This window comes from Poeciliopsis prolifica, unplaced genomic scaffold, assembly GCF_027474105.1.
Source record: "Poeciliopsis prolifica strain line A6 unplaced genomic scaffold, Auburn_PproV2 SCAFFOLD031, whole genome shotgun sequence".
Lineage (NCBI taxonomy): Eukaryota > Metazoa > Chordata > Actinopteri > Cyprinodontiformes > Poeciliidae > Poeciliopsis > Poeciliopsis prolifica.
In genome coordinates this window covers 3,011,664-3,025,963 of record NW_026562406.1, presented here as the reverse complement: position 1 = coordinate 3,025,963, position 14,300 = coordinate 3,011,664, and the positions used below count along the sequence as shown (strand labels likewise).

Genomic DNA, 14,300 nt, shown 5'->3' with positions numbered 1-14,300 from the left:
ACAAGACAGCATCCTTTTTCTTACACTATTGATACAGAAGATAATTGACAAATTACTCTATCAATGTGTGGAGAACTTAACAAGCAAGTACAAAAAAACACAAAGGCGCTTATATTAATATAAATTTATGTTATTTTTACAAAACTTAAAAGCCACAAGATACCTCAACAAAAAAGGAACAGTTTTACCAACTACAGTTACTACAGATGAAAAATTGACCTTTATTCTGGCATAATATACGATGTGCATAGTCTGTTTAGAAATAACTAAACAACAGTTGTGCTCCTTTTCTGCATGTTTTTTCACATCAAAATATCATTTATATATATATATATATATATATATATATATATATATATATATAAACTATATATATAAACTTTTGATATATATATCAAAAGTTTATATATATATATACATATATATATATAAACTTTTGAAACTCTTAACTCACTTTTAAAAAAATTTGATTTTTATTTTCGTTTTTTTTTTGTCATTTTCTTTTACCGTACCACCCCTTCCCTTTATTACACTCCCCACAACACCTCTTCCCCAAAACCCATCAGCTCAGCATAAGCCCCTCTCCAGCAGGGTGCCAAAGAGTTCAGTGATGCCAAGCTGAGTCCCTTAATAACCGCACGGCTCTCCAGCCTGTTCCCAGCGCCTGCCCTGCTGAGAATGACAACTAATGCGACGGTGAGCCCCGCAGAGACATGTGGTCGACTTCCTGTAAGACTGAAGGAGGTGCGACTGGTCAGATGTTGGCTCTCTGTCCTGCATGTGGAGAGGAGAGTCGCATTATAAAGACTGTGGAGTCTTTCAGAGCCACAGGACCCAAAGCTCTATGAAAAGGAGCAACAGACAAAGTTGGATTTTTCCACAATAAGAAGGCAGAAGAATATACCATTAAATTGAAATAACATTAGCATTCTGAGTCCTTTTGAAATGTGTATGAATATCTTGAATAATGGCTCTTCAGGATTGACTCCCACACCTGAAATTATAATCTAGATAAATAAAGTGCAGTGTTTGGCTTTGGAGATTTTCTGATTTTCAGTTATACATTTTTTGAGTCAGCACCTTATCACTCGCATAACTTTCTGAAGCCAAAGATATGTTCTTCAAGCCACAGTGTGCATGTTTTCCAAAAATGTATCTATATTTTTTTTGCATATTTGTTAAAACTGCCACCAAGTCGTAACACTATAGCAGGTGACAGATAATCTGAAAGAAAAAAAAAATAAATCAAGCTCCTCCACCTCATCCTAGTTCTACTGAAGAAATGCACTACATCTGGTCAAAGACAACCAATCAGAGCCAGGGGGAGGGGTCTTAGCGCTGTCAGTCAATATCATATATGCACTGCAGATATAAGATTGTTTCTTCTGCTAAAGGGGGAGAAACAATTTAACACTGCAATAAATAAACAAATAAATGACATATTTGTCTTACTGTCACTACATAGTAAAAGTTTTAATGAATATATTTTTTTTTCTACAAAACTTTCAGTTTATCAGTATTTTGCCAAGTATTTAGAGGCATAAGTTCAGTTTTTATCAGTCTGTAGCTGCAGCATTGGCATGCGAAGCTGCAAGAGTGTCAACACAAATCAAACTCTGTCCTGCACAAAGTTCAGAGAGGCCTGCTTTTCCAGCCCCTGGTCCTCTTACCGGCTAGTCTCCCAGAAAAGCAGCAGGTCAAGCTGCATGGTGATGGAGAAGGCTGGAGTGCCTTGCAGGCTCAACGGGGGCGGACGAACTCACCTCTCCTCCGCAGAGCCTGATCCAACCCGGAGGCTCAGTGTGAGCTGATGCATCTCCCCAACCCATAGCTCCTCACACAAAAACACATAGGCGTATGGTCAGTGCACATGCTCCTCCTGAGGCATGCAAACACACAGGCTGGTATCCTGCCTCTCTCTCGCTCTTTTTCAAACACAGTTTTAAATCCTTCACTTTAACCTTCTGCTTGCGTTTCTGAGGTCGATACTCTACATTTGTGTTCCTATGGAGCGCCGAGCGAGAAGAGCAGACTGTTGTTTCAGCTTCTCTCCGGCTTTTGATCCTTATCGGTAAGATGAATTGGACCGTGCCGCTGCTCGCAGACGTTCTCAGTTTAGCTGTGGTGTTGTCGAAATAATTCACCCGAGAGATGAAGTAGATAAAAGAAACCCTTTGGTCTCAAGTTTTTTTTTTTTTCTTAAACAGCTTACATGATAAATAAATGTGTATCCTTTAAAAAACAAAAAATGAAGGGCACAAGGAGAAAGTACAGAAAAATAGCTTTGGAAGTGAGTGGAAAGAAATTTGCTGAGATCTCTGGTGAAGCAGAGTTGAAAAAACAACAACTTTTTTTTAAATTATATTATATTATATTGAATAATTTCATGCGGAAAGTTTTGGAAAGATTCAACCTTGAATTTGGTTCGAATCTCATTAGTGGCACAATTACTGATGCCCCTAGAAAAAAACCTTCACAGAATAAATGCAGCTGAACTAAATATTAAATGTTGCTTTAATTTGATGTTTTCTATGTCATTTTAAAGCACAATCAAGTAATCATGTTACCTTCAGATGGTATAGAAATGCTGTATACGTCTGTAATGCAGAAGCTTGTAAGCTTCGAAACTGAAGCTTTGAGGAGGAGCTGAGCCTCGAAGGCGGAGCTAGGTCCCCCCCTCTGAATGGTTGTCCTGGGAGATAAAAGGATTTCTCAAACATGAATGACAGATCAACACTCCTGGTACGATGAGGGAATAACGTCATAACATGATGCAAAGCTTAAAAAAGTTCATTTTATATTTTACCGCCCGTTTACTTTCACCCCAACCCTAACAAAACCTGGATTTAATCTGTGTGCTATTTTCCTCTGAGTTCTATATTTAACATAACAATAAAGTACATTTCTTTCATAGTGTGGGCACTAGGCCGGATCAGGATTCATGTTTATTTGTATCTTTAAGGTACAAAATTGACAAAACCCACTGTTGGAGAAATGCAGGGAAATGTTTTTATCCTTGGTAAGTCCCAAAGTTTGTTTGCTTTTTAAATGCTGTCCACCAGCCAACTGATTGTTTGTGAATAATACAGGAATAATAATATAATAATAATAATAATAATAATAATAATAATAATAATAATAATAATAATAATAATAAACATTTTATGTCTTATCGTAAATAGGAACATAAGTAGAGCTTTCATGCTTTGGTCAGATCAGAGCTGCAAAAACTCTAGATTGGTTTTCAGGGTTTTTTTTTTCTCCCACCATCACAGCTGAGCTAACCATGTCTGTATGATGACATACCTGTAATTTTACCAGATGTTACCGTGCTCCTTCCGATTTCTCTTTCCAGGCAGAAACCTCTTCCTTCAGGCACAACTGGAAGGCATTATGCATATCGTTTAATAAGGCCAATAAAACAGAAGCAGTCTTCTTGGCCTCTTAACACGAGGCGTCTCTTCGCTCCGGCGAGGAATTACAGGGGCAACAAACGTGTATTTTCGATGACTCTGTACGACAGCAGCCGATTTTTTTTTTCTTTTTTCTTTTTTGCATTTCGGTTTGCGTACATATCTCTTTGTGGCAGGCTTCTTTGCTCAGCACCCTCTAAATGTTATGTCTCAGAGAGTCAGCTTTCACAGTGAATCCAGCTTCTCTCAGTTATCCCTTGTTAGGTCATTCAAGTGGAGCCCGGCTTATAATGCAATATTTCAGACAGAGCCCGAGGGCAGCCATGCTCTGGAGTCTGCTCACTGTTGCATGATGATGGGAGAACTCAAACAGCAGAGGAGAATAATAAAAGTGCCTAATGGTTGGATGGAGGACGGACAGATACTGCCCCCTACTGACAGCAGGGTGTGTTTTCCCTTCCACTTAATAAACCTAGCTTACAGATAAAGCACTGGACTTTTTGGTGCTGTGAATTTAGTCCTCGGCCTATAAGAACTTCTAATTCTGCCAGCTTTATATAAAAGATCAATTTAAAAATTTACTGTACAAAAAAAAGAAGAAAAACTCGCATATAATCCATATAGGCTACTTTATGAGACGTGATTCTGCTTTTAGCTGTGAACCATGATAATGCTGGACATAAAAAAAGTTGGTGTACGTCAATCAAGATGGTAAAGGGCCTGCAATGGTGTCGCATTTTATCAAGTCTAAGGACTCCAAAACGTTTTATAGTGTAATCTGTTACTCATTTGTTCTCTGATGGTGGTTAGCCCTGCATGGGGCAGACTGACTGTTTTTATTCAGGTGACGTATGTTCTACAAGGAAACAACTGCTAAGATGGACAAAGCACGGTTTCAAACCATCAACACACCCCCTTGCTCCCTACACGACAATCATCCACTATTTGTGCACTATTTCTTTTTTTTTTTTTTTCAGAATCTTTGAGGGTTGAAAACTTTTACAAAAGGGGGCAGAATGTCAACAGTTTCACATTGGGGTTTCATTTCCCCAAAAGTGCGTTTTCACTATAAAACTATTTTCAGCGTTTTCAGGAATCTTAAAGGGAAGATTATGGATTCTGGAACAGGGATCCTGCTAAAATATTAAAAGAAGTCAATATCCTATATGCAGAAAACTCTTGGCGTTTTGATGCAGTGGGTTCTCTCTATATATCCGTCCATTGCATATGGCATTACACATTTATAACATGGAGTTGAGACAAATTGCTGTGATGTTTTGAGGATTAAAGCCACATTAAGACAGTGGAATCCATTTTGATCTTGTCCTTTCTTGGACAAGCTGTGCACTTCGCCCCCAAGGACCAATTAATCTGAATTTGACCGAATGAGGGACAGAAAGAGAGTTAGTCAATGCAGACGAGATGTTACATAAGAGATGTACATTTTGAAGATAATCTCTATTCAAAAAATTTACAACTATTCATTTAAACCTTCCATTTGTAAACCTGAGAAGAGTGAAACAGTTTCTTTGAGTTTTCTGAATATTTCTTTTAAAAAAAAATAGCAAGTGATATGTTTTTCAAGATTTTAATTAATTAAGTACAGTAATTAAGTCTGATAAACATGATTTCATATGTTTCTAGATACCGTCTGCATCTTCATACATGCCTAAACCAAAAATGTTAAATCTTAAGTTTTAGATTTGAATCAGTTATTTTTTGTTTTTAAAGGTAAATGTCAATTTACCATTAACAAAAAAAAAAAAAGATCTTGCCACAAAATTCCACTTGGGGTCAGTGTTCTCCTTGGGGGAAGAAAAGGAGGGTTTGAACTTGCAGGCAAAAAAAATCTTTAATCCACTTAATCAAATCTTTTAAAAAATGACTCGTCTGGGAAGTAGGTCCCAGGTTTGAATCCTTGCCTGAAATCTCTCTGCATGGGGTGAACGTTCTCTCCCTCTCACCTCTCCAAAGTAAAGCTTTTTGGGTGTATTTGTCCTAAGCCACTGGTGTCAAACTCCAGTCCTCAAGGGCCACACTGTCCTGCAGTTGTTAGATGCGCCACAAATACAAAACACTGGAATAAAAAGCCTTAATTACCTCCTCCTTGTGTAGATCAGCTTTCCAGAGTCCTGCTAATGACCTGATTATATGTAATAACTGTTGGTGCGGCTCACCCGAACAGCAGCTTTATTTCGCTGCTGATTCACATGCTGGTGAGGGAAAGCGGGGATGCAAACAGGACCGTGTCCATCCGGGACTGGAAGAAAGGACCCTGCAGAATCTGCAGTGGCGATTTTTTGGATGAAAAAAGCAGGCAGCCGCGCACACAGGATCCCACCGCGGGAGGGGGTCGGGGGGCTCCCGGAAGCAGCGCGGGGCTGCAGAGGCGCCATCTGGTGGTTTAAGACCTCGCCTTGCTATTTCAGATCCGTCCTGCCCGAATTGCATTGCCGCGACACCACAGCGAGCTCTTGTGGCGCGTCCTCTCCATCAACTCTTCCTAGTGTGGCTCGCAGCCGCTGACGCGCAGCGGCACCAGCATTGCTTTGGAAAGCGCACGCAGACGCGGTCCGCCCACACCCACAGGATGGGCTCTTTCCCCGGTGGCTGATGATTTCCTGGACGCCCGTGTGCAGCGGAACAGAACTGAACCGGGCAGCATTATGGATGCGCTGTACTTCCTGCCACCGCTCCGGCTGCAGCGTCCAGGAGGTGGCACGAAAACACCAGCGAGTGGTCACGGTTTGACAGGCCTGGATGATGGGCTGGGCCTCACACTGGAGCTGTCAGCTGCTATTCTCCCCCCTGCAGTGAATCGTGTGTTGTTGTTTTGGGGGGGGTGGGGTTGCGTTGAGAAGCTCTAACTCTTGTTTTCTTTTCTTGTAAAACATATTTTAGATAAAGCATGGAACCCTGCCGTAACCTTGACCGGCAGTCAAGGCAGTGAGATCTGCTCTGAATGGCACCATCAGTCCCCAGACAAAACACAGACTGCTGACCCTGCTCTGCACAAACGGATGGTTGACACAAGCAGTGGGTTTATCTCACAATAGAAAGCAGCGTTCTCCACATTGAAAGCAAGTGGAAGTATCTCTGTCTCACTTTAAAGGTTATGGGCAGTAAATAGCCCATCAGAAGGTTTGTGCAGGTTTCTAAGACCTTTTAAGACCATTATGAGTGAAATTTAAATGTTGCAATACATTTGGGTTGGTAACAGAAGTGATCCATCCATCCATCCATCCATCCATCCATCCATCCATCCATCCATCCATCCATCCATCCATCCATCCATCCATCCATCCATCCATCCATCCATCCATCCATCCATCCATCCATCCATCCATCCATTTTCTGAGCACCCTTCTCCCTAACGGGGTCGGGAGGTGCTGGTGCCTATCTCCAGCTGCGTTCCGGGCGAGAGGCGGGGTTCACCCTGGACAGGTCGCCAGTCTGTCGCAGAGAAGTGAGCTAGTGGTACCTTTATTTTTTGGAGTTGTTTTCATTTAGCTTCTATCTGGAAGGAGACACTTTTTAACTTTGACCGGCATGTTCTGAAATGTTCTGAAAGAACAACTCGAAACATCGTAGAGGTTTATGCACACGTTAGTTCACCAAACATTAAACTACAATCAAGTTTGCACTAGGTGAAAATTTCTTAAGAATCTGATGATTTCTTGCAAATGCACTGCTTTCAAAAATCTTTCGTTGTTTTACGCTGTAAGAGGAACCGTAGAGGGAAAGGTGACCAAAAAACTGTAGTACGATTGCGACTGCTTACACTTGTGTGATATTATTTGCGGTTTTTCTTTACAGATTTTGCAAATAAGTCAAAACAGTTCAGTTAAATTGAGATATGACGACAAAATACCTTGAAAATGTTCCTGTTCATTCATCTAAAATGACACAATTACCAGCTTCCGGTTTAACCTGTCTGAGTGTTTCCAACTCTGAACTTGAGGTGGTTAATGAAACAAACAAAACTGTTGAAGCATCCATTCAGCTTAGGAAACGCAAAAGCAGTCGCTAACATTAGCAATGTTAGCAGCCAGTCACCTTTAGTTTTTGTGACTATGTACAAAATGTTTTCATCTTCTCTGTTACTGAAAGAAAACACACTTTATCACCATTATCTCTTTCTCAACCACAGAGGAAAGTGAAATCAGCAGCGGAACTTTAAGTTGAAGCTGAAAATATAGTCGTCGCAGCACCGCTGAATCCTGCTGGCCCTCACTGATGTGGAGTGGCGGAGCGGAAAGGAGAGCTCTTTTCTGAGCGATGGCCATCCAGCCCGCGCGGCGTTATGCATAGAATCCTAAAGCTGCTACATCTCCATCACTCAGCCGAGGAAATGGCGGGGGGGCACGGTGTCTCCGCGCGGGACGCAGCGGTGGTCGTCAGCACGCGGCGAGAGATTTACACCGGTCGCGCCCAAGGCCGCGGCAGTTATAGATCCCTTTACCTTTCAAGAGCAATTTCACCGCAAATGGGATTAAAACTAATGGCATTTGACACCGTCAAGTTCTGCACATTGAATCCATCGGGTTTTATCACGCTGACATTTCAAAAGGTTGGCCAGTGTGTGCAGCGGAGCGCTCACAGATGCGGAGCTGGGTGACATATAGAGGTCCTCGGGGACTCGGGCTGTTACAGCCGGCTCTGGAAAAGCCTCCCCCTCTCTCCCTCGATCCTCCCTGCCGCTACCTTCTAACCATGCGTGCCATCCAACCAGTTCCATTACAGCAACTTTTATAGACACTAAACCCTGGAAGGCTACACATCGTAACACTCTGCTGCGCTCCTTCTTCAAGTTTGCAGAGGGGAAGTGTTGGTTTTGGTTTGCTTGCCTCCCGGGTCAGGACGGCCTGACACGAACATGCGGCAGAAATGGAAGCCGTTCCTCCTGAGTCGCAAACGCAAGGCTGGTTATCTCGGCTGTGGGCATAACTGTACTGTTTACTCCGTACTGGTCAATTAAAGCCCGAGAATCCTTCCTCTTTGGTGTTCAGTTTCAATTTGTGTAAACAAGACCCTTCAAGGTCAGTAAATGAAAGCGCTGTGTTTGGAATGTGAATAGAGATTGTTGCCGCAGGGATCCGCCGCTATTAAAAATGTGCTCATTCAGTAGCAGAGAGCAGCACTTGACCTGAATGACAAATTTAGAGTTGCCTTCCTTGATAGTAGGACTGAATGTACTCTGCCTTTTTTTTTCTTTGTTCCATCTGATTTGTTTGTGTATCCGCATCGGTTTTACAAGGCTACAATCCCTTCTCAATTTGTGCTTTTACATGAGTTCTTTGAAATCGCTTAGCCTCAAACGTACCTCTGCATTTAACCTCTGTGAGGCAAACACTTGTTCTTCTTTGTGCAAAATTTCTCAATTCGAATGCAAACAGTGCCTCGCAAAAGGGCTCATTCGCATTATGGAGCGTGAAAACGAATGTTTGCTGTTTTCCGTTAGGACTCTTCAGTGACAAAAGGCGCAGGCGAGATGTGGATGGGAAATGACAGATGTTTCTTTTGTGCATTTGTCGTAAGTTCCATTCACTATGATACTCCTAAATAAAACGCAGTTCAAAAAAACTGATTTCCTCCACCTGTATGGGCTTTATGCTGCATTTGGAGGTTCAAGGTCAGAGCTGGAGATGATCTCTCACTCAGGCTGAGCCATCGGAGGCGGTTGGTTGGCGACGCTAACTGCAATTGGCGAGCCTATAACAGTGTCTTTTTCTCCACTTGTGTTCAAACACCAAAGAAATATGTTCACTTCCATGTATTGTTCAACATTATGGTGTGCTTATAAGCTACAAGAGGTGCTGGTAAACAGCTGATATCAACTAATATCACAATTCTCCCTGTCAGAATTCAGACTTCAAGAGGCAGTCTCACTTTTCTGATTGGAAACTTTGAAATTCTACATTTAGAGTGCAGGTGTCAAACTCCAGTCACTGCCCTGCAACTTTCAGATGTGCCTCTGCTGCACCACACCTGAGAAGAATAATTAGGTCTTTAAGGCTCTGGAGAACTTATCTGCACAAGGAGGAGGTGATTAAGCCATTTGATTCCAGTGTTTTGTACCTGTGACACATCTAACAACTGCAGGACACACAGGCCCTTGATTTAGAGCTTTAGTTTATGACTTGTCAACAAGTTGTGAGAAAACTTAAATGTGCTTAAGTGCTTTAGCTACTGACCGCCAACACTACGACAACTTGATAAGAAGGTCAGGAAAAAGGGGGAGAGTGAAGCAGGGTGGTTACGCTCGCTTGACTTTGACGACCCTAACGTGTGGATGTGCTGCAGAATTTGGTGTGCTTTCCCTTTTGCATTAATACCAGGGACAAATTTAAGAGACCGCTTGGCCTCATATTTACGTTTTTGGAAGGGCAATGAGCCCGTAGAATATAGAGCGAAGCCACGTATGAAGAACATGCAAACTCCATGCAGAGAGACCCCAGGCTGGGATTTGAGGCCTTCCTGCCACAAAGCGACACTGCAACAAAACACGCACCGCCGTGTAGCTTTTTGCAGTTTCACTGTGACGGGTGACGAAAAGGGTCAGAACGCTGCCATTTGACGAGCTGTAGACTCCAGGCATGCAAATGAACCTGGAAGAGCCACACCCTGTGGAATATTTTTTTTAAAAAACTTTTTTTTTTTAACATTGCGGCTAACGTTTAACTGATTGCCTTAATTTGCGAGTTTGTCTTCTCTGAAGCATAAATTGCAGGGCGATCATCTTTATGAAGATGTCCCTGATGAAACAGGGACAGAAATCAGCAGCGGAGATTGAAAACCTAATTAAATTTACATACAGCCTCCAGGCCTCTCTCTCTCTCGCTCGCTCTGATTTCGCCGCTTCCCGTTCAAGCGTGTAAACAGCACTTTTTCTTTTTTCTCCCAGAAATCATTACTTTGGCACACTAAACACTTTCCGCCTGGAGAACAAAGCGAGTTGGAGGAACGTGAATACATCAGCAGCCGAAATGAGATCATAAGCGGGCGTTCGCGGGGCGGCTGTGAAATCACAAGCGCGGATGAAACATCTCGGCTCGCGGAGTGTTCAGCACTGGCAGTTAGCCGCTGTGAATGATTGTACTAATATTTGAAGTTATTAGTTCTGCTACATTTTCCCCGAGAACGAGCAGAGTGGCAGGTCCGGGATGATGTGGTTTATGCCGCTGCTGGGATCTCTCAAGCAGATGGTGCTTCAAAATAAATTCTCAAGTCATGAAAACGCACTTCAGAACCACTCTGGTGTGCTGAAAGAATTTCTCCTTTTTTTTTCTTTCTTTTTTTTACAGTTAGGCAAGGTTCAGCTCTGCATACTCTCACTGGAGAAAAAAATTCATCTGCATAATCTAAACTTAGGTTTACCCCAAAAATGGGCTGCACGCCGCATTCATCATCACTGTTTCCAGATGCCTCCCTCCCTCCTTCCCCTCACACGCCAGCACAAAAAACTCTATGCAAAAATAAACAAAAAAAAAAAAAAAAACGGTTCTTTGGTCGTGAGATTTGTGTGTTTCCAGACAGACAAATACAGTATTAGGCAGAGGCGTTATCCTCGCAGCAATTAAAAGGAGAGCGTTGCTGCAGAAACTTCATGGCTGCTTGTTCTGGATAATCCACAGGATTTCACCGTCAGCAGACTCTAACTTCAGGTTCGGCGGATTGTGCTGAACAAGCAGTGCGCGATATAGTATATTTCTCAAGGCTACGAGCAAAATGCCCAAATGTCTCTTTGGTGCTTTATTTATTTCATTCCTACAGGAACAGATACAACACAAACGACCCGATGCGGTTTTCTGGCCTGTAATCCAACGGCAATATGTGAATCCAATTATCTGCAAACACTAAATATTTTCCAATCCGACAGTGAAACACTTTGTTTTTAATGACTGTGTAGAAGCTAATATAAATACATCATGCCAAGACCCGAATATTGATCTTAATAGAGGTCAGGGCCAGTGACACGTGTCCCAATTGTCCCATTAATAACTTGAATTGCCCTGTTACTGTGATTGATATGACAATGCATCACCCCATGATCAGAACTGACAAAGTCCAGTTGCCTCCTACTTAAGCTCTTTAGGTGACCAGTCAGTCACAGTCATTTCCCAGACCTTCCGGTCAGTCATTAACACACCTCAGTATTTCACAAGCTGCAGAAATGCAGACGTAACAGCAAGCCAAGCAGCGAAATATGAACTTAGTATTTCCATGAAATGAACCCAAGAGCATATTAAGGAGTCATTTCTTTTTATGCTTGCTGAGGAGGAAGTCAGCTTGCATGCAGAATGATTCGGGTTCCACTCCATAAATTGAGACAAATCTCTTAATAAAGATGCGTAATTGAATCAATACACCTCTAATGTTCTTCTTCTCTCTTTTTTTTAAGATCACTGCTAAGTGAAAAGAAACTAAATGATTAGCAGGTAGTGGATAAAAGCCCCTTCTGCTGCTCTTGGCATGCTCACAGCGAGGTATCAGCAGAGGCTTTTAAGCCATTTTGCTATTAGTTTGCAAGTGCCATTAAGAAGCTCCACTGAGATTTGCTCTCAATTTGCAATCTGCAAACAAACACGAGAGCACTCGCCGTGCTCGCAGTGTGCAAGAGCACGGCGCGCTCTCGTCGCCTGGCGAGGCCTTTATTGCTCCCTCCTGACGCCGCGGCGCTGCAGGGACGCATTGGCTCGGAAGAGGAGTCCTAATCCCCAAGTAATGACAAGCACTAAATACAGTCCTTCGTGTCATCATGCTGCACAAACACCACGCGGCTGTTCAGAGGCGTCGCGGCAATGACGGTGCTTCGGGCGGACTGCGGAACCATCGGCGCAGGCTTCGGCGAGGAGACGTCGACACATGGCGCATGGATGTCCTCTGTTTTTCTCCCAGATCGCAAAAAAAGTGATTATTTTGAAATGCTCCTTTAGGGTTTCTGAGATAAAACGGCATTAAAAAAATATATAAAATTTTGTTTTCAATTTATCTCTTGCAGCAGCAACATAGGAGTTGTTTTTTTTTTTGTTTTTTTTTGCAGAGCGCGCTGCAGTAAGCGGGACGGACACCAGGTGGCGGTCTAAGTCTTCCGTCTCCGCTTCCCTCCACACCTACATCTAAAAACGATGATGTAATCCCTTCCATCCACCCGCCCGCCCCCCTCTTTACCCTCCCCGTTATGTCACATGGCACAGACAGGCTCTCCATCCCCCTTCAGATGATTCCCGGTGATTACTGACACCACTGTCGGCGTCATCTCCTCCTCTCCTCGCGCTGCTGTTCATTCCTGACAGCGCGTCTCCTTTGGCCAAGTCCACGTCGGTGATGAGACAAGCACTTCCAGCTGGCCGCGGATTCCACCGACGCCAGCTCTTCTGATGGCTTTTAAATATGGCCGTGACCTTATTGGTCATAAAAAAAAAAAAAAAAAAGCAAGTCTCCCACGACTAATCCCACGGTCTGGTCTCACTGACTCTTAACCTTTACCGCCACCAGGCAGGGAAGTTAGTGGTGATGATGTGAATAATGTCAAACCCCTCTTCATCCCCCCACCGTCAACACCCACGTCTGTATAGAGAAGAGGAGGGGCAAAAAAAAAAAAGAAAAGAAAAGGAAAACAAAACAACATCAGCAGCTAATAATATTGGCTCAGCAGTGGACAGATTAGAGCAGGAGGAGAGCATCTGCTGCAGGGAGAAAACGCTATGACGGCTTCCTCCCCGGGGAGCGGTGGCTGTAAAAGACAATCAGAAATAGACAGAGCGGTGAAAACGAGCAGGCTTTCTAGAAGAGACAGACGAGCATCCAAACCACAAGTCCCACAGGACAGCCAGGGAAAGGATGTTTTGTTATTTATTATTCCTTCAACAGCGGCGTCAGCCTGTGTAGTCAGTTAATATGTATGCCACTTGTTTTCCCCACTGTACCAAAAAAAAAACCTCTTCAAGTCATGCGAATTTGAAGCGAAAGAAACCGAGGGTGAGAGAAGAGAGAGGGAAAAAAGTGATGAGAGTTTATTTTGAATAGCCGCGGTAAGTATGCATGAAACTTGAGTTGTTTGGATGCAGTTTGGTGAGAACGCTCATGTGTGTCTACTGCCACACTTTTAACTGTGAGCGAGCTGCTTCAGCAGAGGTCAAGGGTGGAGAAATATTCCTTGTTTCTGCTCAACCTGGTGTGGAGAAAGGATATTGAAGAGGGTGTGCAAAAAAAAAAAACAACCAAAGGAACAAAACTGGGGAAAGTGGAGAATGTGATGTCCGAGCTGCAGATAATTCCTTCCACATGCATTTGCCGCTATCGTGTGTGTGTGTGTGTGGGGGGGGGGAGATTGAATTCTGTAAAATCACGTCGGTTCAAACCAGAAAGAACAACAACAAAAAAAAAGCAATTGCAATAAAATAATACAGAATGAGTTAGTGATGGAGTACATGGGATTTTACCAAATTATTCCAAATGTTTTGTGATTGTAAATCCAAAAATAGTCAAAGGTTCAACAGATGAGGAGGACATTTTCCTGACTAAGAAGAAAAGGTAAACTAATAACAGATGCTAAATACATTTAGCATTTTTTTCCCCCTGAAAAGCAAAGGCCCTTGCTTGGTGCCCGGTGAGAATGGAGTTAAAACATCAACATACCCTGAAGAAATGTCAAAGTCTGGTGGTGTCAAAATAAAAACAAAACAAAAAAAAGCTCAAGACAAATTATTCCAAACGTTTTCCAGACTCGATTTGTACAATTCAAATAAAATGTTGTGGTCGAATGTTTAAGTGTAACACTGTCATACTCTAAATGAATCTGATGTGTGTTGGCCTGTTGGCATCCATAATCTGATGATCGGATGATCGGATGATGTACGCAGCAATTAGAAAGACGCTGAAGCT

The 14,300-nt window shown here is 42.8% G+C and overlaps 1 long non-coding RNA gene across 1 annotated transcript; it reads right to left on the bottom strand.

Moving 5' to 3' along the window:
* Positions 1-529: 529 nt before the first annotated feature.
* On the bottom strand, positions 530-3,704 carry LOC129372952 (uncharacterized). Its single transcript, XR_008607304.1, has 4 exons — positions 3,307-3,704; positions 2,568-2,692; positions 1,671-1,831; positions 530-774 (listed from the first exon to the last, which is right to left on the bottom strand). It is a non-coding gene; the product is annotated as an uncharacterized LOC129372952 (long non-coding RNA).
* Positions 3,705-14,300: the final 10,596 nt, after the last annotated feature.